Source organism: Poecile atricapillus, chromosome 3 (genome assembly GCF_030490865.1).
Source record: "Poecile atricapillus isolate bPoeAtr1 chromosome 3, bPoeAtr1.hap1, whole genome shotgun sequence".
NCBI classification, from domain to species: domain Eukaryota; kingdom Metazoa; phylum Chordata; class Aves; order Passeriformes; family Paridae; genus Poecile; species Poecile atricapillus.
In genome coordinates this window covers 80791771-80819010 of record NC_081251.1, presented here as the reverse complement: position 1 = coordinate 80819010, position 27240 = coordinate 80791771, and the positions used below count along the sequence as shown (strand labels likewise).

Sequence of the window (27240 nt, the reverse complement as noted above, 5' to 3'; positions counted from 1 at the left end):
CAGAGCTGCAGCTGTGTCTTGAGACAAGCTATATTCCACTTTGTGAAGCACAGCTACTCCAAGAATAAAAATTATGCAGTGGTTTATAGGAGATAAGATATACCTGGATATTTTTCCTGTTAGTTCTATGGCACCTGAATCCTTGTACATGCTTGTTGGCTTAGTCCAGCAGTCATGGTAATCCTGCTGGCTCTCAGCACAGCAGACCCTGCATTCACCCATGACTGAGAGGAGTGCTCTTGGTCAACTTTGTTGTGTAATACAGCAGAAACAAAAGATGGCTGCAATTTTTAAAAACTTTTCTGAGCATGGGTGACTTGTTAGGGTTTGAATTGCACTGCGGGCAGACTTGGGAAACTTTCAGCCATGTAGCCCTTTTGGTCATCTCTGAGAGTGTTCTGGAGAAGAATCCTTCCCAGGGAGCAGCTTGGAGGCTCCATCAATGGGCTTATTTTCCAGATGGAGCTTCAGACACATTCGTAGGGATTTCTGTGCTAAACCAGTTCCCACTGGCTTAGTCATATCAGAGGCATACCACATATCTGAGAATCTCACATTAGAATTGTCTAAATAAACAAATGTATAGAACAGTGAGGGATAGATTTTTTTTTAAAGGCTTTGGCATAAGCTAAAGTACTTCTTTATTCTTTCTAAGAGTATCTAGACATTGCTTGAGGTCTCTTGTGAGTTGTCCATGCAAGGCTCTTGTGAAATTTCTGTATGCATTTAGAAATATTCAAGCTTTCAAATTTTGTAAATCCGCAGCACCCTTTCAGGCATCAGACCTCCATGTGATGAAAAAAGCTGACAGTAGACTGACTTTTATCTCATGCTCCTTACATATAAAGCAACATAAACCCTTAAATATCTTGCAAGACAGAGGAAAACTAATTCTTGTGCATCGGTGAACATTGCACTGATCAGTGCCTATTCATGTCAAACACAAGTTGTATAACAGAGAAGTAATGCTGACAAACAATTTGCCTACACCTGCTTGTTGCTTGTGTACAGGCACCCTGTTCTTCCCGTCAAAAGCTTAGTTGGCAGTGGTAGGGGACTTGCTGTTTGAAGGCCTGTCACAGGTGTAATCTGAAGGAATGCCTTTTTGAATTTACTTGTCTGTCTCACAGAGCTGATCACAGAGGACGTCATTAGCAGAACTGCTTCTTGATAAGTGCAAACCCATCCTATTGCAGTGTTAACTACTGCAAATCATAAAACTCGCTATAGTATTGCTGCAGTACACAAAGATCTTGAAGCCTTGTATAAGAAGAAACTAAGCAAGAACATGAGGGTGTATGAAGTCCCAGGAGGAAGAAATGAAATATGTTGAACTATGATTTCAAGTTATCTGGATCTTCTAAGACTATTTCCATTACTTCTTAATTTCCTTTTCTCTGTCTTGGATATTGTTTCCTTATCTGGTTTTGTCTCAATTATTAAAACCCAATTACTGTTTGTTTGGTTTTTAAAATTAATTATTTAAAATCCAGAATGAAGCCTAAGAGATATCAAATAGCTATGTCCATCACAAGTTCTTTTGGGGTTTTTTGGTACCTTATTAAAATTCCCATTAGTTTTTCGTATAACTGCTAGCCATCTCATTCCTTCAGAGGAATTAATTTCAAGAGTTGTGCATTTGTATATGAGATGGAGAAAATCTATTTCTACAGTTCTGTGTGCTGTGAGCACCATTAGACTTCTCCTTGGTTTAGGGAACTTTGGTGATATTTTATTCTGAGTGGCTGCTCAGGTCACTGTGACATTCAGAAATGGGCCTGATTTGCATTAGAATATTTAATTTGCAGTGCAGTATCATTACACTTGTCTGTGCTGAAGAGAAAGGAATTTAAACTTCAGCAGATCTCTTTTCTTGCATGTCTTCATGAATTATTTTGCTGTAAGAGTTAATGTGGACACACTGTTATCCCCTGGCTCAGGATATGTGGGGGACTTTCTGGGGGGTAGTATGTTGGCAGTGCTTGGATTTTTTTGCCTTGGGACTCCATGAGAAATAAAATTATAAATTTCCTCTGAAAGCATTCAAAATTTAGACTTTCATATCCTTATTATCATGTCTTTCCTGGTTAATGGTGGACCAATTTCAAAGGGTGTTTCTATGATGCTTACCTATTGGGCTGCCATTACACTATGCAGTGAATAGGGATGTTCCCTCTGTCTCTAGAGGGATGCCAAGTTCTGTTTCTAAAAAAGTAAGTTTCTTTCAAAGCAAACCAAGATTTACAGTCCTCCCCAGGAAGGACTCTCATGTCTGACAGGAAGGTGAGGTCCCAGCTGTGGTAGACTGCTCCAGGACTCTGATGCAGGCAGCGCTAAACTTAAGCACATACAAGTACATCCTGCTTCTGGCTGAGGAGCACCATCTGTGGAGCAAATTCCTAGGTCTGGAGGCACGGCTGGAACACATTCTCTAGCATATTCCAGCTTTCTCACTGTTGCTGCTGGCACTGAATGTTTGTTTGTCCCGAGTGGGTGGCTTCACATGCTGTAGGAGGGAAAGAGGTAGTGGGAAGGCCAGTGTTTGTGTGGGCACTAAAAATGAGAGGCCTGTAGAATGAGGCTTGTTGAACCCACTTCTTTGCATCAGGGATATGAAGGAATAAGTGAACTTTGCTTTAGGAAAGGCTGTTTCCTCGTCCTCTGCACAGGAGCTGCTGCTGTCCATATGCCTTCCAGTAGCAACCAGTAGGGCTTCCAAAATTTCAGGAGGTGAAGTTGACATCCTTCTGGAGACACAGGGGACCCCCCCATTTACTGCATGGTGTAGTTCCAGCCTACCAAGTGAGCCTTACAGAATCACTGGAAACCAGAAGGCCCTTAAAAATTGGTCCACCATTAAGCAGGAAAGAGGTGATGATAATATGGGTCAGAAGAGTCTGTCATTACCAATGCAACTGATTTGAGGAACACACCATAGATAGTTAAGAACCTCAGAAACTCTAAATCTTGCTTTTCTGCATCCAAGCCTAGGATCTTGTCTGTAAAAATATGCATTCTCAATATTTTTCTTGATTATGTCTGCAAAAGCTTTTGATTTATTTGGCTGATTTCTCAAGGTTGCCTAATTCCTCAATTCAAAAAGGCTTATTTACCTTGATGCCACCATGCTGATATAATATTATCAGAACACAATGTGTTGACAGTCACCTGTTACTTTCATTGCTAACTCACTTCAGTTGGTTTCCCATTGCTAAAACTTCCATTTTGTAATGTGTTACATTAATTTTTCTTGCAAGTTAAAGGTTGTTATGATTTACATAGGCTGGAATGGAAGGTGATGGTGTGCAAGAGCTCACAAGCATATGGGCAGCTGTTGGGGAAATGTTTAAAACTGTGGGTTGTTCAGTGAGTGATCTTAAATATTTATTGTTTTGCCTTTTTTTTTTAATTACTTAATTTAAACTTCTTAACCTAGACATGAAAGCAAAGCTAAGAGAAATCACATTTGCTTGAGGGGACCACTGACAGTATGGATTGCTTTAAAATTGCTTTTCATGGAAGTATTATTAAGGCAAAACCTAGCATAAAGAATTTGAAATTAAGGACATTTAGCAGCAGGAACATTGCAGAGATTCAGGAGGGAAAAGGCATTTATAATACAAATGATGATGGGCAGAGCACTTTGCATGTAGACAGTGCCACTAATTAACAACTGTGAGGGATGGCCCAGGATGGGGACAGAGCTCAGAGGAAGACACAAGACCAGATGGCTGTTTGTGATCCAGAAGTGCAGGGCATAAGACTGTGTTACAAGGTTACTGCAAGGTGAGAACAGGGACTACAGGGACTTTTTATATTTTTTTTTCTAAGAGCAAATGCTCTAAGAGAAACTGCATGGGGTGGTAATGATCTGCTGCACAGATAGACCTAGCTTTAGAGCTAAGCATGCCTTCTGTTTTACTCTCAAGGTTTTGCAATGTGAGTGTCCCCTGGGAGATATTTAACTGCTTGCAAAAGTGAGAACTGTTGTATGGAAACAATTGTGAAAGCAAATATTTTGTTTACCTCGTGTGCTAGGTGTTTAGCTGAACAGTTTATAGTCTGGGGGGTGATACTGCTAATCCCTCTGTGGGAGTGCAGAGGAACATGTTGGCACTGCAGGGTGTCAGCTCAGGGGGTTGGGGAGAGTTTGGGAATAGAGGGTGATACAGAGGCCAAGGTGCCCTCCTTCTGTGGGTGTGGGAGGTGTGTCTCCTGGAGCAGTGTGCTGCATCTCTCCTTTACTTCACCTTTGCAAAGCCTTTTCATATTATTTCAGCATGTTTTATGTATGCACTGTTCATCTCTTTGAGCCTAATATATCTCACTACTTTGCTTTCAAGCACTGCGTTTCTTAGGTAAGTAATACCATATGTTTTGGCAGCATTATCGCTTTGAGAAGTATCTGACACTACAAGGAATACCTGCAGAATGAAGCCATAGGGTAGGATAACTAGGATGACACGCATCCATGCATCATATACACAGTGAAATGCTGAGATGTCATAAGTCTAATTATTCATGACATATATCAAAATTGACATAAGGTTGAAAGCTTTTGAGAAGAGGTGAAGAGTTACTGACTAGTGTGCATTGAAATCAAGTATTAGTATCAAAATACTTCACACAATTTCTGATTTGGATGCAAAATATCAATGTAAAGCAACCAGAAATAAAACCCATAGAATTTATCCTGTTACTGCCACTTGACATGGGTCACAGGTGTTTCAGCCCTTAGATTGATTGTAGGAGGGTATCTGTTAATGGTTTATTCCTATCTAAAATTTAATTTGAGTTCCCAGATGTGAAGTATGTGTCCTCAGGCCATATTGAATTTCAGATTAAAATCTTGGTCTCAGCATACATTTTGTGTTTCTGTAATAAGACGTGTCTTCCAGACTAGAGCCTGGAGATATTTTTTTCCTCAAGTTTAAGATCTGTATTTACTATTCAGCTTCAGTCTGTTGAGAGATGAAACTTGCACTGCAAATTCAGACCTGGACTGCCAGCTGCGACAAACTTTCAGCAATATCTCTATATGTATTACATGAGAATAATAGTATATAGTAAGAGACAACTGCTCTTGCCTACAATCAGAAGAATGCTTGTGAACAGTTTTTGTTCTTGTCATATACATATTTGTTATTTCAAACAAGTTCACCGTATTTAAAATGTTGAGCCAAATGTTTACCATGTGAAAACATTTGTTGTATAGAACCTCAGTGTTCTTAATAAGCAAAACCGAAGATGCTGGAAGTAACAGCTGCAGGGAATTGATTAAAAATTCGCCAAGTATAAAGGCATAATATCTTCTTACTTTTAGTCCAGATAAACTACAATGCTCAGCTGAGTTATTGACTGAAACTTCAACCACTCACTGAAGGCAATTTCATGTATTTGTGGAAAGCGTGAAATGGGATGACAGCACTGATCATGTCACTTTACATTTTTACTTCGGTATTAGGCAAAAAAGGGTTGTGGGACACATTGTGGTAGTCAGTAAAAAGAGCACTAAGTAAGGTTCCAAAAGCTTTAGCATGATGTTCTAATGATGATGAAAAATGTATTTTCGTGCAATTTTGGACAAAATGGACATGAATTATGCTGTTCTTTTTTCAATATACTTTCTTTCTATAGTAATTCACTGCATTTTATTGTATGTGAGACAACTGCTAGCTTTTCTATTTTGTATGTGAAGACAGGACTGTTGTAGTCCAACACAGCTGACAATGACACAAAATAAACTAAAAACATTCTGTAAAATTTATAAAACTCTGGTCACTTGTGAAATGTGAACTCTGAACAACTTTCTCAGGAGTATTCTGACAGATTTTAGTCTTCAAACTTCTAGTTTAGTTTAATAAGGCAAATTTTTGTTGGTTAAAAAGGGTTTTGTAATAAAAATAAGTGCAGCAATTTATGATGTGGGGTGCTGCAAATTCAGGAATTATATACACAGCTTAATGGATTCCTCTGTTAATATAATTTGCTCTTTCTTTTCCTGCTTTATGAGCTTGATGTTTTTATAGTCTTGGGTGTGTATGTGTTCTTGCTTACACTGATGTAAATTGAGAGTAATGCACTAATATCAATGGAAAACTGATATAAAGCCTCTCAGATCTGTGTTGGAGCTTTTGCATTTAATTCCAGCTTCCCTTGAATCTTTATAATAGGTACTTTAAAGCTTTGTTTCACATGAACTGCGTGCTGATGTGTATTATATATTAAATTCTTTCAGACAGTACTGGAATATTTTGTAATATTTTTTCATCAGTTATGTAGTAACAAGACACAAAGCAGTAGGGTATTGGACCAGGAAAGACAAATTATATAGGGTTTTTCTCTTTCACATCTGCTACTGTGACTGTGCATCAGGGTGTACCCAAAGTTAACTTTAAATTAGCTGGCTTGGCCAAGAACGCAGGTGTGTGAGGTGCTCACCAAGAATTTCCTATGCTTCCAGGAAAAGTGTTTCAGCCTTGTGCTAAGCTTGCTGCTGGAGTTAGCTCAGTTTAACTTGATCTGAGTTGAAGGCATTGACTGTGCTGCAGAGGAGGTTTGAACATCACATAGCTGCAGGCATTTAATTTACATGGTATTGTGTTCTCTCTGTGTCTGATCTGCTGCTTCTGAGGGCTGATGTAACCTGTACTGAGGAGCCCCTGTGAGGCAAAGAGCTGTCAGGGAAACATAGATATTTCTATGTAAAGAGGAGGATAATTCAACCTTAGGTTTTTCTGTCCCCTCTGATTTGCAGGTGCAAGGGATGAAAAAGAAAAGAAAGATATATAGAAAGAGGAGGAAGGAGCTGATGGAATCTGAAGGTAAGGACACTCAATGGCTGGCCTTCTCCATGGTCTTTCTGGGCATGGTGAATTCAGATAGCTCAAGGGCCAGGAATGAGTTCTAAGTGTGCTCTCCCCATCTGTGGAGGTGGTCAGAGGGAGGTTCTGAAAGAGCCGTGGGGGAAGTGACAGTGCAGGCTTGGGATATGGGAACAGATAAACCTTTATTTCTGGTGATGAGAATATTAGACTTTTTTTATATGGGAGCAGGAGGAGAGATAAATACCTAATCTCTCCTTGCTCCTGATAGAAGATACTGTGAATTACTGATTCATCTCTCCTGAATCACTCAGCTGCTTCCAACTGAAATTGAGTTGGAAATTTTAAATGTGTAGCATTGCTGAAATGAAGGCACATGTTAGCGACTGTGGTTTGTGTGCAAAATACTGATTTCTACAAATACATTTATTTCTTGTGAGTGGTAGAAGAGCCACTTAAGTGAAATATGCTGATATGAATAACAAAACAGAATGACCTTTGGCTGGTTTTGCATTCCCAAAGGATACGAGACATGCAGCTTATACTACTAAATACCTGTGAAGTTATATTGTTGCTGGGTTCATTATTAGTGGATCTTTATCTTCTAAAATCAATGATTCCCTTTGTTAGGTTTAAATTTTCCGTGCAATCACTTCCCTATGGTAACAAGGGATGCCTGATTTAGCAGTGACATTTATAGTGAGACTCACCATCAGGTGATTCAATGTGTCCATTATTAGTCTTTACTTTCTTCCCAGGGAGTACTTTTCAATTTAGTTTGCCTCATACCATGTTTAGCTTGATTTCTTATTGAAATCAAAAATGTTTTGCCCTTAAATTCATCAGAGGCTTTTAAAACCTGAATAGTGAGAAAAAAACCCACCTTATTAAAGTCAAAGGCAAGAATAAAGTGTTTGAGAAAATGGAAGCATTGGAATTTTTTGATCTTCAACCCATGCTAACAGCTTTCCACTTCAGTGTCAACAATATTGTTCTCCCTTTGGTGTTCTCTTAAATCAGTCATCTGTGGTACAAGAGAGGGAGGTTAGACATATGTTTATATAAAACCATGAAGGTGTCAGATGCAGCCACAGAAGTGCCTGGTAAGATATTGCCAACAGGTCTAGCAGAGCTGGTGGCATTGTTGCTGGTACTGGACATTAATTCAAAATGATTCTGTTAATGAAAGGCACTCCAGTGTAAGTAATGAGTGTCAAAATGCAGCATTGATACTGAAGTTTGGCAGTTTCCAAAACGAATTGTAATTGCCTGGATGCAGGGCACTGACTAAATGTGCCAAGAAAAAAGCCCAAAGTGCATTTCAAAGGGAACAAATGGTGACCCATGATATATCTATATTAGCAGTGTAGGCTGGAGAAAGACATGCTTTTAACTTGAACCTCCTGGGTTTTCCCACTTTCTGCTTTGGGTTCTCACTGTGGAGCAGTCCTGGGCTGTGGAGACTGGTGATAAAACTGAGCTGCCAGGCCTAAGCTCCTGTGTGCAGGGGCACTCCTAAGAGTGCTTCAGCTGCTAATGGACTTGCAGACAGACTACAGCAAGCTTGAAACAGTGCTTTCCCTCTGTTCCTGAAGTGTACCTAGTGTGGAAGTGTGCAGCAAGTGTTTTGCTCTACAGATGCACTCCTGTTGCACCTTGCTAGCTGATGATGTAGAAGTATCTGTAAGGCATTAGCAATAGGTCTCTTCTTGTCTGACCAGCTTCTTGAAAGTAGCTCTGCTTGTCAGGAGCAGAGATCCAGAAAACATGAATCACCCTTTGCATTAAGTGGGTGCTCCAAATACACTGAATCAGCCTTAGTGGTCTTTTGTTTTTTTTTCCCACAGCCTATAAGGGAAGGCTGACTTTTAGGCTTCTGCTTGCATCTAGCTATTCAATGAAAAGAATACCATGCAAATAAATATATATTGGGAAGAATATATTCTATAAGAGAGACAAAATTATATGAGAATAATGTAAAACCAACCATAAAAACATGACTCAGAAGCTCTTATTCTCAGGACAATTATTTTAGAAGAGTACGGTATAATATTAACTAACAAGTGTTTTTACCAGTAATATTAAACCAGGATGTTAAAAGAAGGCACTCTGTATTTGGCTGTGGAAAATAATGATAAAAAAGACTCTCCAACCTTTTTGTGTAAGTGATACATGATTCATTAGGAAGTTATGGTTATGGAATGGCTTTGTTTCAAATCCTAGACGACTTGCATGTTTTGAAGGAGGGAAGAGCTGGTAGTTAGATATAGTTAATTTGAAGCCGTACATGATATAATGAAGCTCTTCACTAGAAAATGAACGTGCCACTTCACTTAAGCTTGTTAGTGTCAGTTGTCCCATAGAGCTGATTGTGTACCTGCACCATGGGTGCCTGTGTGTTGTCTTACAGTAAAATGGGGAATAATTTCACAAAGGGTATCTCCAAGATTCTTACTTGCTGTTTTTTTTGCAAATTTTTTGTTTCAATTTAGCTTATTTAAATAGATATTCTAAAATGTATTTTGTTTAATCTGTTTTGAATATTTTTGGTAAGTAGGACTTTTGATGGACTCTGGGTCAATACAATTTTGATATATTAGACTTTGTGTTTTCTTGGTTAGCTTGCAAATAATATTTGATAATGCATTACATTTAACATTTTCAATGAATCGTGCTTTACATGAAGTGGCATTAATTCTAGAAATGCTGGAAGCAATAGATTTTTTGGTAAGGCATTTGCAGAGCTTTTAAAAATAATTATTAAGATATTTTTTTCAAGGTGTAGCTTGGTTTTATTGTGTTGCACCAGCAAAGATCAACTATTTTTTGATTCTCAATAATTTTAATGGGGAATTCAACCTTAGTTATAGTTTTAGGTTATCTCTGGTTTTCTAATGACAATTCAAAGACTCATTCTACTTTTCAACATTATAAGGACTTAAAGAACACAGTTGCCTGTCTCAAACTCTGTCAAGGTCACAGAAGGAACTTGCCATAAGATAAGCCATCACAGTGGGAACTCGTGAAAAGCACAGAAGAGAGGAATTTGTGAGAGGAGGATGCTAATTCCAGGCCTTGTGAGGCAAGACGGTGGTTAGCAAATCCTGGTTCATGCATCCAAACAGAAATTCCCACTGTGGCAAAGGAAGCAAGTGGTCATACACATTATCTTCCCAAATTATGGAAACGGTGTCTGCCACCACCCTATGAGTGTATAAAGGTGGTACCCCAGAGGAATGACTGAGAGCCCCACCACTGAGAAGCCTGGGGTGAAGTAGGATCAGTGGAATGTCACTGGATTCATGGGTGATGACTATCTTCTGCTTAACCTTTCTCTTCCCCTTTCCCCTAATTTTCTCTTTGTTTCTATCTCTCTACCTCACCTTTACTGTATTATCAATTTTTCCATATGGTTTTGTTTGTACCTTAATTTGGGAAGAGGCATCTCTCACTATTCAGATCATAATAAGCATGGGTTAAGCAAACACAAAGAAAGACCTTGCAATCTTTCTTTGTGTTGTTGAAGAATCCACTGAGAAAAACATCTTTTTGATTCTTTGGTTACCACCTGAAGCAACAGCAATGGTCTCTACTGCACTTTCAACTGCTTATGACCATTGCTGCTTGAGACATAAGCAGCTCTGCTGGGGCACTAGATTTACAGCTGGCATGTCTTTTTACTCACTAAACAGGAAAACTCGGTAGGAGTAAAAATCAGTAGATATGGTCTGTGCTCTGTTTTGCTTGGAGCACTAAATCTTGCTTCCTCTAGTTGTATTTAGTGATGTGTTTGCTTGGAGCACTAAATCTGGCTTCCTCTAGTTGTATTTAGTGATGTGTTTGCCAGCTAGCATGTACCATGATCAACTAATTTTTTGTTTTATACTCACTTGCCTTTTCCCATCCTTCTCCAGATTAACTAAGCTGCCAAGGCTGCTAAGTTGCTGGGCTCTTAAAGCTGCTACCCACTCCAAACTGATCTGGCTATTTTGGGTCACTGTAAATCTTATGTGACTACTCCAAGTTTACCAAGTGCTGGTTTTGTGTTGGTATTTATTTGTGTAGTTAGTGCTGGTAATCCCACTGAGCTGAAGTACAAAAGTGAACCTTCTCAGGCAAACATGATGATCAATTCAAATGTGCAGGCTTTATTCTTCCAAAGTTGTTCATAACATTGGTTTAAATTTTCCCAGAAGAGTAAAATTATCTTGAATCTATACTAGGGAAAAAAGTGACACAGTAGAAGAAGAACTGGAAAACAGACTGGTTGTGAGGATTTGACATGTGCACTGGATATTTCAGCAGGTTTTTCTTTGGTCTAGAAAAAGACTGATTCATGGACTGAATGTCCCTTGGTCACTGGTAGGCATCAGGTGAGGTCCTGGAGAATGTCTTTGGGTGGCTTGGTGTTTCATTTTTTTTCTCCCCCCAAAGCTTTCCTGCTTATGTGCTCTGAAATCTCTGTAAAATGTGAAGCACAGCACAGTAAGAAGGGATATACTTGGAAGATCTGCTTCAAAAACATTTTTGAATGAAACTAGGTACACCCTGTGACCTGGAAGGTTGACAGGAGATGCAGTAATTATAGAGGAAGTCATTCAGGATGTCAATGCCAAGACAAAATATTTTCTGTTCTGGATTGCACCTAAACTTGTCTTCATGAAGACCATATTAAGAAGAGTGTCAGAGTATATTTTGGGATGATTTTTTTCTTGTTTCTCTTCTTGAGTTTTCTGTTTTGTTTAGACAAGTATTTGCTGAAGATTGGCATGGTGATGTGCTTTCCTATTATGCAAATTCCTAACCAGAAAGAATCAGCCATTCTTACTGCCTGCACTCTGTGACTCTCAAGTATGAGGTATTAAAGCTAAAAAGAGAGCAGTAGCAGTTAGATAGTCATTTATGTGAATTCTCTTGTCTTTCAAGTCTTTGACAAAAACAGAAGGGTTTACTGTTGGGCTGTTAAGTTTTTGGTTGTTAAATTTATTACACTGCTTAGCATTGTGTAATATACTAAATGAAAAATAGGGAATAGAGCAACTCTCTACCCCAGGTAGGGCTCCTGCCAGACCACTGTGGATCCAAGTTCCTCTTCTAAGATGCAGATGCATCTGAGATATTTCTGCTCTTCTGGAAGGCTGACCTTTTTGTACCTGTAGGAGAGTCTGAGATTTGCTACAAAAGATAATGAATGAAATGAATACTTGAAAATTCTACTTGGAAATTAAGTAAACAAAGATGATTTTTATTTATTTAATTGTAAAAAAACTGTCAGGTTAATGAAATGTATTACTACTCCCCTGAATTTCTCATATTGACCGTACAGGTAAGAGGAGTCCCTGTAACAGCACTCTTACTTGAAAGAAACTTGATTGATGAAAGTGGGCTAGTAAGGGAGAAAAGGATTGCCTAGTCCAAGACATGTATTTCCAATACCTTGTTCCATTTAAATTTTTTCCCTTAATATTATTTAAAGCATTTTTTAAAATATTTTCAAACTATAACTGTTTGCCTGTTAATGGCAAAAAGTTAGATATTAAAATGCATAATTTTCTACTGAAAAAAATAAAATGTTTCCACAAGGAAATAAAATTATGAGAAAACATGAATAGCCCATGTAGGTTATGTGAAAGTATACAGGTGATGTCCTCATAAAATTGTTTTCCTTCTCTGTAGATATTCTTTTCTATCAGTTAGGAACTTGGTTAACTGAGTCTTTGGGAGAGTAACAATTAATATTTTGGTAGCACACAGGACGATACTTCTGTGGTCGGCTTCTCAGGATAAGGTGATTTGGACTGGCTTTAATAATGCATGGCAAAATCACAGTAATTTTACATTATTGTTGAGAGCTGCTGGAAGCCAATAGGAAGGATGGTATCTAGAAGCACAATAAAAGCCAAGAAAAAAGAATGTGAAGAGTAAGTCTCACTTGAGGGAGTTCACATTTGTATCTGGTTTTACAGGGCTATGAAATTATACTCTTTACTGAATATCATTTTGATTGTTACTGCAATAACTATTGCTGTTATCACAAAAGTTTATTTTAGTGCTTTATAGAAACTGGCACTGAACTTTTCAAAGTTTTAAGTGCTTTTTTTCCTAGGCTATCAAAATGCCTCTCATAAAAACAGAACAAGAAGGGCCAGAAGAAAGGAAACAAATGAGCCTTTAGTAATGCTGAAAGCGTTTGGTATTAGAAAACTTGGATTTCAGGAAGCAGCAACGAACAGATTGTCTCATTTAAAGAACAGCAGATGTGTCACAGAGAACCTCTCAAACTGTTATGATTTTGCTGATTTCTTACCATTAGTTTTGTTGTCTTTCCTTAACTGAATGCTAGACTTATTTGCGTAAGAGCAAAGCACATTGTTTACGTTTCAGTTAAGTTTGTATTTCCCCCAAGAAGCAGTATTACTTTGAGCAACAGTAGCTGTTCCCTGTAGCAGAGCATTAGGCCACCTGATAGCACCAAGATTGATAAGAAAAATACTGCAACTCAAGTTATAAGCAACCTGTAATGAGTTACTTCTAGTTTCGTAACTTCAGGATCCTGCTTTTGGTCAGTCTTGCTTGCAGCAGTGGTCAATCAATCTGCCAATAAAAACCCCCGCTATCTCCTTCTGTTAAATGCAGCGAGATTAGGGTGAAAAATCAATTTCTTCTATCTGAATTAGATCCTCTATGTGTGGGTATCATGGACTGCTGGGTTAAAATGCCAGGTGCTTTTTGGAAGAGAGAAAAATTGGGCTTTGCTGAGTAAATCAGAAAATAAGTTTCCATAAATAAAAATACAGTTTTCTTCTAAGTGCCTGGGTTTTAGTCTGACTTCCAGAGAAAGAAATGAACAGAAAGGAGACAAGATTTTAAACTACCTCTGAGTTAGGGAGAAGGGGTGGATGTCACTGAGATGGGGTAGTGCCTGAAAGGAGTTTTATATGCCTCCTGTCCAAGGTCTGGATTCAGTGCCTCTCGGTGTCCACAGCTTCCAGTGGATTCTGCAAGCTCAAATCATGTGTTCTTTGAAAAACATGATTTCTTTGGCTGTAGCTATACCTGAGTGTGGATTGACAGCAGTAAGCCTCCTAACAGCCCTGCTTGTGATGTCTTGGTGCTGTTCTCATGTTGGCAGGCACTGAACAAGCTGGATGCCTCTGAAAGAAGCTTGGCTACAGGCTGTGCACCAGGACAGTCCCTGTGGGTACCATCTGGGTCTCAGGGGATCCTGAACAGGATATGTGGTAGGAGAGGTTTATCAAACAGCTCTGCTCCTGAAGGCAGACATGGCCTCGGGGCACTGCAAGGTGAAGCTTCAGGGTTGTGGGAGGTGACCTGGGCCTGGGGATGCCCTGGTGCTCCCTGGATGTCCCACTTTTTGCTGGGAGCAAAAACCTCTGTTGCCCTGGTGAACCAGCAGGCTTCATACTGCTGTGGCAGAACTTCAGAGTAAGAAGAGGAGGTCTCAGTTGAGTCTGGAGATTGGTGGTTGGTAGGTGGTACTCAGTGCTGTTAGCCTTCTTCACCAATTTGGTGAAGAAATATACCTGGTAAATAATTTACTGCTTACTCTCCTGGTCGGCATGCTTCCTTTTCAGGGTCTGGGCATCTCCAGATTTATGCCTTTTTTCTTTTTTGATTGGTTTCCTTTTTTTGTATCTCTTTGTTGCCTGGTATTAAAGAATTCATTCCTGTTCTTTCTTTCTTTCTCTAAGTTCTCTTCCCCTCCTAAGAAAGCACCAGGGCTTGCCTTTTTGTCCTTCTCTCTTCCTCTCTCTTTTAAAAACTTCTTTAAAATTTTGTACAGTTCGCTGGTATGAGATATTTTCTTATAGACCTCAAACGTTTCTGCACAGGGAATCCATGCATCCCCTTTTCTGTGTCTGCCCCTCAGGAGTTGTCAAGAGAACTAAATCCCTTTTGATGTCTACTCATTGTCAGTTCTTATTTAGTGCACAGTTTATTCAGAGGAATTTAGATGGCAAAAGCCATTGAACAAACGGATCACAAGTGTGTTTGAAGGAAAAGTTGGATTAATATAAAAGGGAATGTTTGCCAAAAGTTGCCCCTGAGGTGATGGTGGGTTTACCATTGTGTGCACTGTGATTTCACTGTGCTGGCTGTGCTCATGATAGCATGCAGACAGCTGGGGAGAGGCACTTAGCCACCACAAAGTAGCTGTGGAAGCAATAACCAGTGGTTCATATTGATCACTGGCAATTGGCCTTGACTAAAAAGTGGAAAAGGGTTTCCATGATGCTGTGGGCAAGCCTGGTAGTCACTAGCCAGTAGCTATAAAAGAAAAGCATTTACACTATTTCACTACTGTAATATCCTGTGACTACCTCTGTCCCAGGGCATGTATTTTTTCACACACACCAGTGCAACTGGCTGCAACTTCAACATCTTCATGTTCACTCTGTTTTGGATAACTTTCTGGGAGAAATGGGATATCCTGGCTCATGCCACTATTCATCTGTTAAAATTTGTAACTGAATGTTTTGGTTATTTTCCAAGGAAGTACCACATTATGTGCAAGGATTATTTTGAGAGTGGGTTGTCTTCACTGCCAGTTAGTGATGTTGCTCTGCTCCGTGTTTCTGCTGCTAACACAAGAGCAGCAGCAGAGATGGAGGCACCTTGATGGGTGTGGGACAGTCAGAGACGATAGACTGCTGCTAGAACTTTGTTTTGTAAATGGTACCTCAAAGGCTAGCAATTCACTTCCAAAGCTTGGTGTTTTGTATAAGCTACTTCAAAGAAGAAAATTTTAGTTTAATAATACTTTTTTGCTTTCAGCGTTTTCTTTTGTTCAGTATGTTTGGGAAATCAATCCCTTGAAAAGCTGCAGTCCTCAGCAAAGTACATATATTGGATAAACCTCCAGAAAGTGTTCTCACAGAATTTAACTGTCTCCATCTTGAGAGTGGAAGGACTTGGCAAAGGATGGGGTATATGTTTGCCAGCTCCTTTCTGAAATGATTTTGACTCCATTGTTTGTATTTCTGGATTTATTTCAGTGTGAAAGTAGGGTACTAGGGATACATAAGGCAGAATTTTCTCTCTGACCTCCAGTCCATAAAGCTTTTTTACCACTTTTTGTTAAGTATTAAACCTTCTACCATTTAAATGTTTCTGAAAATTGGTATTTCACCATTAATCATTCCCTAATCCAAACTTGATCTAAATCCTGTGCTGTTTGTCATGGACTTGGGCTCACCTCACTTTTGCAAACTCTTACACCATGGTGTAACGTAGTTCCAAATGTGGCAAAGACAAACCCCCTTTGAATGCAAACAGGTTACATGGACCTAAATTTATACCTTAATATTAGGAGGGTCCTGAACAACAGATATGATGATATAGAGGAAGCAAAAAACAAAGAATCAGAGACTGGTTTGGGAAGGGAGCTTAAAGGTCACCAAGTTCCAACACGCCAGTCATGGGCAAGAAGATCTTACACTAGAGCAGGTTGCTCAGAGACACATCCATTCTGGCCTTGAACTCTCCCAGGGATGGGATATCCACAGTCCGAGTCATATAAAAAGTGTATAGTCTAAAAAACTGTGTAGTTTTCCTATGGACACTAAATATTGTCTAACTACCCAGCCCTTAAAAAGAAATGGATTTCCATGTTCACATATTTGCTCTAAAAATAGACCTGCTTTTGGATATTTTTTCGTTTTTGAAAGATCTGTGTGGATAGTTAAAAGAGGTTTTTTGTCTTCATTGGTGTTGTATTTTACTTTGATATAGTTTAACTGTCACTTTCTTCCGTTCCTATAAATATGGATATTTACATGAATATATGTTTCATCCACTTTCAAGCAGCATTTTCACATTCTTAATGGTAACAAGATGGCAAGCTGTGGTATGTGTGTTCTTCTAGAGGCATAAAGAGTTTATAATGAGTCATTATTATAATTTGTGTGTGTCTTCGATGCTACTGTAGCTTTCCAGGCAGATGTCCCACCCGCTGTGTGTTCCTAGCTCCAGTCTGATGGACTGCTAAAGTTACTGGACACTCAACAGTAGCTTTGGCATCCCACAATGTATTAGTAATAAGTTTTCTTCAAGATGAAGAGGCTTTAAGTACAGCACACAATCAGTAGCCCACAGTGGAAGAAACAAATCAGAAAACCGCTGTTCCGTAAGCATGGAATAGAAAGAGCTGCATAAGTAAAATAACAGACTATCCATTCTATTTTGGAAAACATGAATAGGATTTTTGATCTAGCTTAATTTCCTTCAAGCTCTTCAGCTGTGGCTAAACCATTTAAAATAAAAATAGATATGTTATGGAACAGTGTTCTCATCACTGTTTATTATTTTGAAAAAATGTGGGGGGGAAAAACCCCAACTATTACCTGTCTCAGAGTGCTGATTTATTTGGGACAATAATTTTGCCAGTCCTAGCTTAGACGGTAGTCACTGGAATAAACACTTAATTTGTAAGCAGAATTCTGTTTTAAAGGAAAATGAAGAATTTTTTGGAGGCTTGGACATGTATTTATTTTTCATGCCAGTGTGCTAGATGAAGGGTAAATGGACATTCTTTCAATGCTGAAAGAAAATAAAAATTACAACTAAATAAACATTAGGAAAACTGACAGCAGGAATGCACATCATTCAGCTACAGAGGGTTGAATATTGTTGGGGTAACAGTTGTTTCTGCCTGTAGTGATGTATTTTGGATGCAAGTTCGGTCCTGACCCATAGTATTTAATAGCATGAAGCTGTGGCTTGAACTGATGTCTCTTATTGTCAATAGAAAGAATTCCAGGGAAGAGCCAGAAGGTTTTATATCAACCTTTTACTTTACAGAGTTCACTTCAGTGGCACCACTTAGCAGAGCAATCTCCCAATTCATGTCTACAGGTACCCAGGACTAAATTGGTCTATTCTCTTTGTTTCAGTAGACACAGAGCCTGAAAGGGAACTTCCCACCAAGTTATACTTTGAAGTATCAGCTGTTTGAGCATCCAATTTTCAAGTGAGTAATTCCTTTTGATCTTTTTCATCCAAAGGTCAGTTGTAAAGTTGCTCAAAGTGCAGTCACTTTCATAGCATTATGAATGCTGCAGATACTAAATAGATTCCTGTGGATCATGGAATGAGGGTTTAGTTGTATCTGCCTTTATGGTTAGTCTGCCCACAGTCCCAAGGCTTTCACTGTGGATATAACTTTTGTGCAGCGTCCTAACTGAAATTGTCCAGGATGCAAAAACAGCCAACTTACTTTGAGATTAATTTTTACTACTTAAGTGCTGCTGTACAGTACTAATGTCAAGTTACAGCATCATTTACTAGCCATGACTGAATAGTATCCATCACATTCAAACACTAAAGCATTTTGTCCTCCTCTCCCCAATGAAGCTTGACAATGCCTGTGCACTGGTATAATAATATTTTTATTCTGTCATTAATATTTGATAGTATAAGTGAGAAATGAACAGTTTATGGACTGTCCATTATTTCTTCAGAGCTTATACTGGAGTCTTTAAATTGGTCACCTGGGACAGAAGAGTTTGTGCTCTCAGACCGATCATAGTAAATACTGAAGAATGTTATTGAACACATTTGGCTTGTCCTTCTTCTAGGGTGAGAGAAATGTGAAAGCTTAACTGAAAATGAAAGAGTAATCCCTCAGGATGAATAATCAGACCACAAGTGTTTTTTCCTTCCTTTTGTCTCCTAGGTCAACCTAGCAGTGTCATATTATTTGCTTCACATCTAAAATGTAACATTCAAAATAGAATATTTTATTAAAGAGTAGCAATGTATTTAGTAAACTTGCAAGGCATCTTGCCACTCTGTCTTCTACTTGGGTTTTTTGTTATTGTAGGTGATTTTTATTTTGTTCTAGAAACTTTCAAGGAAGAGTGAAAACAGGATCATAACTGACTTCTCTAAACAATTCTTACGCTTCAGTAGAACCAGTCATGCTCTGTGCTGAATTTTAGACTAATACATGTATAGTGTGAGCACCTAGAACAGATATGATTCTGTATTTATATCTATAACATGCCTTACTGTGCTGTGGTATGAATCAATAAGAGAAACAAACTGGAGGAGTTTTGTAAATATTTGAAAATTGCATAGAAAAAAATATTAAAGGGCTGGACTAGGGTTAGGTCTTTGAGTTCACTAGCGCTGAACCAGCTTACTTACTTGCAAATATTTTTGGGGGAGCAAAACTCTTCTATTTCTTAACTTCTAGTTTTCCACAGAGATCACAAATAAGGTCATCTTTCTTCCAGTCCTTATGGGTTAAGTATAACTTTTTTATTCTGCTTGCAGTGTTGCCTTGCATGTTCAAGTAAATGCAAGACAGTTTTTTGTCTGTGGTATGGACGTGCTCTTACAGGGATCTGTTTGCCTGACCCAAGGCACTGAGGTGCTCTCTCACTTGGCAGAACTTTTTCCACTGCTATGATCATGTCAGTTCACTGTAGGGAGCAGATATTTTTCTAATTTTGTACTTCAAGTTTATTTGCTTTGGGTTTAGAAAAAGAAAATAGTACTGATTGTTCAAACAGGTTAAAATAGAAAGGGCTTAGGAAGGTATAGAAAAAAACCCCTTTTTAAACAGAAAGTATACATCCACATATTGATTGTTTCTAGGTATATTAAAGGATGGCTCTGGAATTTCCCCAAAGATCCTATAAATGAACAAAATTCAAAAAATAAAAAAAAATAAAACCCAAAGAACTAAACTCCCAGCAGAAATCAGTAAACATGTTATTCTGAGATAGATTTTTTTCCCCCCCAGCTTTTGAAAAAAATCTGCACATATATAAGTATGTAAGTTTTATAAAATTTCAACATCCTTTCAATTTGACTTAGGGTCAAAATAAATACTGAACAGAATGCTTCCTGTGAATTGATCTATGGCCTTTGATCAGCTGGGTTATATTAATTTCCTCATAACTCAGGCAGTATTTTACAGTAAAATATGCCGGGGGTTTGTATAAGTGGGGAAGGTTTTGCTTTTCCAAAGGAGATAATACTGACTGTACTCTCTCTAGCCTTTTCCCTCATGTCTGCTCAGAGGTAAACACTGAAAGCTCCAAGATGCCCGAAGGGCATTGGTGTCCTGCTGGACCACATGTTTTTATAAGTAATCACACTACTGTTTGTACTTCAATTAGATTAACAGCTGAATTTGCAAATCATGTCTCTGGAGGGCATTTTTTTTTGATAACTAGCTAATTGGCAGTTGTCTGAAGTAAAGTGCTTGATATTGGTCAATGGTAAATTGTGATCATGTTAATTTGATTGCAGTTCTGCCAAAGATATAATTAACGCTGCTATCAAAGCAGTCAATCATTTCATTGGAAAAAAAAAGCAGCACTATGATATTAAGTTCCCAGTTGCCATGACAAAGAATGTGATTCTGAATAATAATAATAATAATTATAATAATAATAATAATAATACTGTTGGCTCTGCACACTGCAAGCAAAAGCCATTGTTTTCAATGGAAATAGGGGTAACAGGATGCGGTGGTGTTCTGCATTATTACAGATAATGCAAGCAAATTGCCCCAGAAAGACTTGTGTCACTCTAAGAAAGTAATTTATCTTCCTAGCTGTCTGGGAAAAGATGTGACCAGGAGCTGTGTTTTGAGATTCATTACGATTGACAGAAATACTGCTGTGGACATTGCCTGGAAATGACAGGGCTTTGCTGCATAACACACAGAGAAGCAGATCACAGAATGGCTAAGGTTGGAAGGGACTTCTGGAGGTCATGTAGTCCAAGCTTCCCGCTCAAGCAGGGTTCCCTAGACTATGTTACTCAGGATCACGGGGTCAGGACTGGGAAAAACAGTCTTTTTCTGCTTTTATATTTTTTGTTCTCATTTTTGGGAGTTGTTTACAGGGGCTAATGACATGGGCTCTGTCCCACATGTGCCACCTTTTCTTTAGAGGTCTTCCTCAGGCATAAAGTGGACCTCTTCTTTCCTCTTACACCCAGCACCTGGTAATGCCTGCCTCCATTTGCCAAAAGCATGTCTGGCCATCACTGGAACCTAGGGGCCTTTGAGATCACTGGTTTGGTTTTCTTCTGGTTGGTGGGAATAGAACTGTGTGCTTTCATATCTCCAGCAGTCTGGCTGAGCATTTGTCAAGCAGTGTTATCTAGGAACTACCTTAAGTGAGTCTCTGGCACCTCCTGGGTTCATTGTGTGCTGCTACAGCAGCAAAAAGCTGCCACAGAGATTGGCTAAGCACATAACTTATAAGGTTTTCCCATATTGGGGTGTACTCTGGTGAATTGTAGGTGTCCAGAAGAGTTGGAAGGTGAAGGGTTTTTGCTTATTGTGGCTGATTTAGAACGATTTAGAGCAGCCCAGCAAATACATAGGCAGCTCTTTAAGACTTGTTGAGCACCTAAGTATCTCTAAAGGGCAGGAGTCTGCAGAAGTTGCTTTCCAGAGTCTCTTTTCTTGCTTTTTTTTTTTTTTTCCCTTTCCTTTTCTCCCTTTCTTACCTGAGTTGTGCTGTTCTCTATGTCCAAAGATGGAAGTTTGAGAGGAAGATTCCAGAGTGGTATGGAAGACCATAAAGCCTTGAACATCAGCGTCAACTATTGCCAGGTACTTTTAAAAGCCAGTTTCTGAGCTGGCTACTCTAAGAGGCCAGGCTCTGCAAATCTGTTTGAAGCAGGTTTCCAACACCTCTGGGTGGAAAATATTAGGAAGTATTCCAAATTTTCTCCTAATTTTTAAATGCTCTCATAGTATGAAAGATTTGTAGCTGCAACTTGTATTTCAGCTTTATTTAATATGAAAGTTTTGTAAAGAAAGGCTAGCACTTACAAACTAAGAAAGGCTTTTCTTTCTTCTGGTTTTTTTTTTGGGTTTTTTGTGTTTTTTGGTGGTGGTGGATTTTCTGACTGATTAAAACAGCCTAATTTAGTAAGGAATGAAAAATATTCAGGCAAAAATCTCATATTTGAAATCTAAATGTACAAAATATAAGAGGAATAATGTTCTCCATTATTCTGTGACTTGAATTTGTTTGCAGAAGTGATCGAAGAAGATTTGTACCCTTACAAATTGAAAAGGATTTTCAAATAGGTAGTAATTCCTATTTGAAATACTAAATGGAAGCTGATCACGTGCAGGTGATTTGAATGGAAACTGACTTTGGGAAACATTACCATCTATCTAAAACTGTAACACACAGAAACTGGAATTTCATTGGTAAGAGTCCTGATATATGAAGAATAAGGTCATACAAATGTGTTAGAGTGGAATGGAAATGTGTATTTATTAATATGGGTTCTTATCAATTGCCTTTTATCTCAACAAAAGACTCAAAAGAATTTGAACATTTATGTTTCATGTAAGAGAAAATGAGAGAAACTGTATTTCTTACTAAAAAGCATTCATGTCTATCTCTTTCCTAAATAAATTCTTAATTCACATAAAAGAAATAAAAAGCAAGCTGTTTTTTTAGTGTTTTGACACAAATGGTAAGTTAAGAACATTTTTAGATTCAAGAGTAAGTTTGAGATAAATAAATCAGCACAGATTTTGCATGTAGTAGCTTTATAATTGCAAGCAGCAGGATTTAAATAACCAGATTTCTCTTCTCTAGAAAGATTTTTACATTAACTCACTTTCATATTCCCTTTATCTCACTCCATTCCAAACAATTAGGTGTTAATTAAGTTTCTCTTTAGATTGTCTCTCAAATGCCTGCTGTGCACTTGTACAGAGCACAATGTTTTCTGTGGCTGTCTATTGCCAAGCTTTTTATGTGTCTCTCTGTCTATAAGCTGGTAAATGTCTATGGGAGTTTATACCCCTGTAGAAAATTTTTCCTACCAGTAGAAAAAATCCATTCTCATGTGTTTTGCAGTTAACAATTGAGCATGAGGGCTTATGATTCTTTTAATGCTTCTTGTTTAGGTAAATGTAGCTATCCCTTTGTTACAAATGATAGATTTTTGTCTACAAATGTCACCAATAATAAGTGTCAAAACATTCTGTGTTTTAACTTTTGATGGCTTTTGCTTAGCTCTTGTGCTAAGAAAAAGATTAAGATATTGGATCTGTTTGTTACTTCATGCCTTCTTCTTTGACTCTGTGTTCCAGTCTTTTCTCCATTTTTTCTTGCAAATAAATTATTTCTCCATATTTCTAAAAATCAGGCCATCCCCTTCTTTTTCATGTTTTTTCCTCTGCTGTGGACTTTAGAAGCTGGATGTTTAGGGAGAAGCAGCAGTTCCAGAGTAGGGTGCCCAGATAATAGGATGTATTGGAACTGAAGATAATAGAGAAATTCAAGCTGAATGCGCATATAGCACACATAATACCAATTCACAGAAGCAATGAAATGGAAATTAGTATTCATATCTCCAAACTCCTAATCTCCTTAATCATGTGCTTAACCATTGCCCCCATCATAGCTAGTTGCAGCCTAGAAACTACATGTTGCACTTTGGATGACTCTGAATTTCACATTGTGGAAGAAGAAGCTTGAAATATTCAGGGAAAGCTAAAACATTACCTGTGGTTGAGAAAATGTTTGTAAGGGCTGAAGATGCATAAAGCATATTCTTATGTGTAATAGGAAGCAATTTGAAATCTTTTTGGGCTCATCTTAAGTTTTTATAGCTTGTAATTATTACATAATTATTGCTCTGAGTTTAACAATTCAGACAGCTGCAAGAGGTTAAGCATTTCAAGTGATAAGGTAGTAACACTCCTTCCAAGAGGGGAGGGGTAGGTTCCAGGCAACAGAGACTGTATTGCCGTCAATGGAAAAGAGACAAGCACTTGTTTGGTCTTTGGCCTAACGTCTCTGCTGGTGATCTACCTCATGATCTGTCTATTCTATATCAGCAATGTGAATTCACTACTTGTGATACTGTAAATTACAAACCTTAGTTTATAATTTGAAACTCTCTTCTGACACTCAACAGCAAAAAGGGTACTGACTAGGAAGCTTTCTTGCATTAGTTCACTATTTCATGACAACTATCTCATAACAAAAAAAGGTGTCAAGCTCCAGTACTGCATAAAATGTAGAGTGATATCAGATTGCCACAACAGTTTTTGGGTTGGTTTTTTTTCCCACTGAAGCTTAGATTTATTATAGATTAATGTTATTTATACAGACCATTGTTTAAAAAATTCTATTACCTTTTTTTTTTCTTAAATAAAAATCAATAATTAATGGTTATTTCTAGACACAATGTTGGACATTTATAAGCTCTATTCTGTGCATTCAATTCTCAAATGTAGTATTTGCATTGAGCTTTTTGTTAAAATAAACATGCATACATTGGGAAAAGACATGGTTAAATGTTGTATACAAGAGCTTTAGGACCTTTTTTCATAAAGATGCTTTCTTTCGTAGGTACTTCATCAGATTTTCTTTTGGTCTTTTTAATGGAGACTGAGTCTGATTTCATTCAAAGCAACCAAAACACATCTAAGAATGTTAGGAGGTAGGTCTGAAATAAAATCCATGTTGTTGTCATGACAACTACAATGCTAAAAAGAATGCAGAGAATGATTATTAAGATATTGCATCAAGTTGTTATGGCAACTATATAGTAATAGGAAAAAGGTGAGTTTTCAGAATAACATTTCCCTTTTCCCTTTAGACATGTCATTGTAAAAATATCATAATGAGGAAAAAGAAGAGTGGAGAATCTGGTACAAAAGGAGGTCAGGATTCAGCTATCTGCCTTGGTGTATTTACCTTAAGCATTATAATGTTCCATGGAGAGTATCTCTGCTTGGTTTCCAATTCTGTCACAGATGGATCAGAACACACTAAAATACATGCCAGTGTTCTTTCCCAGCATTGTAGCTACATGGTTCAAGGCCACATTTCACAAAGTGATAAGCCTTCATGGCCCTCATTTAGCCCCAGTGGAGTACATGAAGCCTCAGTGGCATAGAAGATTGGACTGAAACCCTAACACAAAATTTGGATAGGTAAAAAAGGTTAATGCTGAAGAGCAGTATTAAGAGGCTTCAGTCTTGTTGAAGAGCTTATTTTTCAGCACACTGGATGACATCCTTGTTTGTTTAGCATAGAACTTCCTAATAAATGAGTATTTGCTAATAGAAATTATTGAATGAATTGTATAAACGTATTTTTGAAGCCAGGAAATCTCTTGAGCAGCAACTGCAGTGGAAATGAGTATCTGGGCTCTGTGCCACCACTTGTGGTATAAACAGCACTAAAGGCTGCCTTGCCTGGTGCAGAAGAAAGGAGGTATCCTGCTCAGGCAAGCCTAAATATCCCTGTGCTGTTTTTCCTTGTGTGTGATGCCCAGCTGGCTTCATTCTGAAAGTCACTGTGGTTTGTTCTTCCTGGTTATAAATCCTCTTCTGGGGAACTACTGCAGGGAGTCAGAGACTTTTTCTTCCTGCAGTGCTCCCTTCCTGCAGATGAGTGAGTGCAAGAAAGATTTAGCAGGGAGAGTAGCAAAAACCATGGTCAGAGAGACACACAAAGCTTATTCACTCTCTTGTGATAGAGCTGGCCACTTTCTTGGCCCCTTGGGCTCTCCTGCAGCAGGATGTGAGGCAAGGCTGCTCAGTATTTTTATCCAAACTGTTTCTCTCCATGAAAAATTGTTTTTTTCCAGCTAAATAATTTTTTTTTTGTATTGTTTTGCATGAAAAGTAATTGCTGTGTGTGGAGACACCTTTTAAAATAAATATATATTTAAAGCAACACAAGGTGACAATATTGCACTACTAAAGACTATCAACATGGAGGTGTCTTCAGGCACCTGAAGTTTACTTGTCTGGCTTCATCTTTAAGGGCTGAGCTCCCATCTGTACTTCTAAATAGCTTTAACTACAATTCTCTTCTATAGCATGGATCTTCTTCCTAGCAGCTGAAATAATGTAGTCCATCCAGAGGTAAAGGAGAATTTGAGCTCGGGGGACTACAAAAACTGTGAGTAGTGTAAGATACTAGATTTTGAATCTGAGTAATTTTTCAGAGTTATTACTAAAAGTATGAAACCTGTTTGAGATGGAGAACATATTTGGAAGTAGGCCTGTATAGAACTGGGGAATATCATGATTTTGCAGATTTGAAAAATTTTGCGTATTTGGATTGAAAATACATGTGAACCATGGCTTGAGGTTGGATTTTAACTGCTACTCCTTGGAATTATGAAGGGAGACAGGCTAGCTGTGATGATTTCTGCCTTGAAAATCTTGTTATATTTTACTTTATTTTGAAACTCAGAGAACAATGTTGTTTCTAGTAGAAATTTAAGTGCAGGCAAACATTTCTTAATCTTTGTGGTATTTTCTACTATGTTTGTAGCAGAGGAATGGACTGAGTTGACTGTACTCATATGGTTGGGAAAAAAGTTTCTGGAAAAAGTTGGCTTCCAACCCAGAGGTTGGAAGTGGGATGGTGGTGATGAGGAACCATTTGAAGTAGGATAGAGGAAAGGAACTTGTGTAAATAAATTACAGCTTTTTTTTTTCTGTCACACTAAGACTATAAATCCAAGCCAGCAGAACTCTTCCAAGCAGAATCTTGTTAAAGACCCCTGAACTCCTTTTCCCAGCTTCAGCAGACTCAGATTTTTTTCTTGCTACAAGTTCTTTTTTTATCTCACAGGACTAAATTAAATGGCTTTGCTAGCCTGGAGAAAATGCATTAAAATCACTTCCTTGCCTCTAATAGTTTATGCTACTGTCCTACCAGCATAAACAGAGGTCCTGAAAGCATGAAGAAATATTTCTGCCACCTGTTCACAGCAGGGCCTTTTCCCACATGGCTAGTAATAGCTAATGAAAATAATGTGGATTCAACACTAATCAATTTAAGATATTTCCCTGAGGGATGCGCCAATTATATACTTCTGTGTAGCATTTATAGCTTGGCTGATTGTCTAGGCTCAACTTGATGACACCACCAAAATTTGCCAGTTACTGATATTCTTCATGGATAAAACCAGGTGGTAAGGACTGCATGAACGTGTGTGTCACCAATGGGTGGTGTTATTCCACTGTGCTGTCTGCTTTCAAGGGGATGTAGACATTACTGGCATCCTACTGGTTTCCAGAGCAGTTCTGATGTACAAATAGAAGTGTAGAGTGCCTTGAAGAGTTAGCAAAGATAAAATCTGTTTAACTAAATGTGGAAAAGGAAGATTTAGGGAAAGATTATGAGAAGAAGAAAGAATAATACACTTTAGAAGAGGCTAGACAGAAATTTTTCTAATTGCAAGACTCTTTTACTAAGTGGTTGGACAAAGCTGCCAACAAGGAATCTAATTAAGAAAAAAATCTAGATTTTATTCTGAATATTTTCACACTCTTTTCTGCTCTAATTGTAAAGAGAGTCCTGATTCTGAATATTTTCACATTCTTTTCTCCTCTGACTGCAATGAGAGTCCTGATGGAGTCTTGTGCTGA

At 38.2% G+C, this 27240-nt stretch overlaps 1 long non-coding RNA gene across 2 annotated transcripts; it reads left to right on the top strand.

Annotated features, from left to right (window-relative positions):
• The first annotated feature begins 6755 nt into the window (after positions 1-6755).
• LOC131578292 (uncharacterized) lies at positions 6756-24284 on the top strand. 2 transcript variants are annotated; one of them, XR_009277431.1, is made up of 5 exons: positions 6756-6824; positions 17738-17814; positions 21347-21423; positions 21854-22032; positions 24197-24284. It is a non-coding gene; the product is annotated as an uncharacterized LOC131578292 (long non-coding RNA). The 2 variants fall into 2 exon arrangements; XR_009277430.1 differs by lacking the exon at positions 24197-24284 and having other exon boundaries at positions 21854-22124.
• Positions 24285-27240: the final 2956 nt, after the last annotated feature.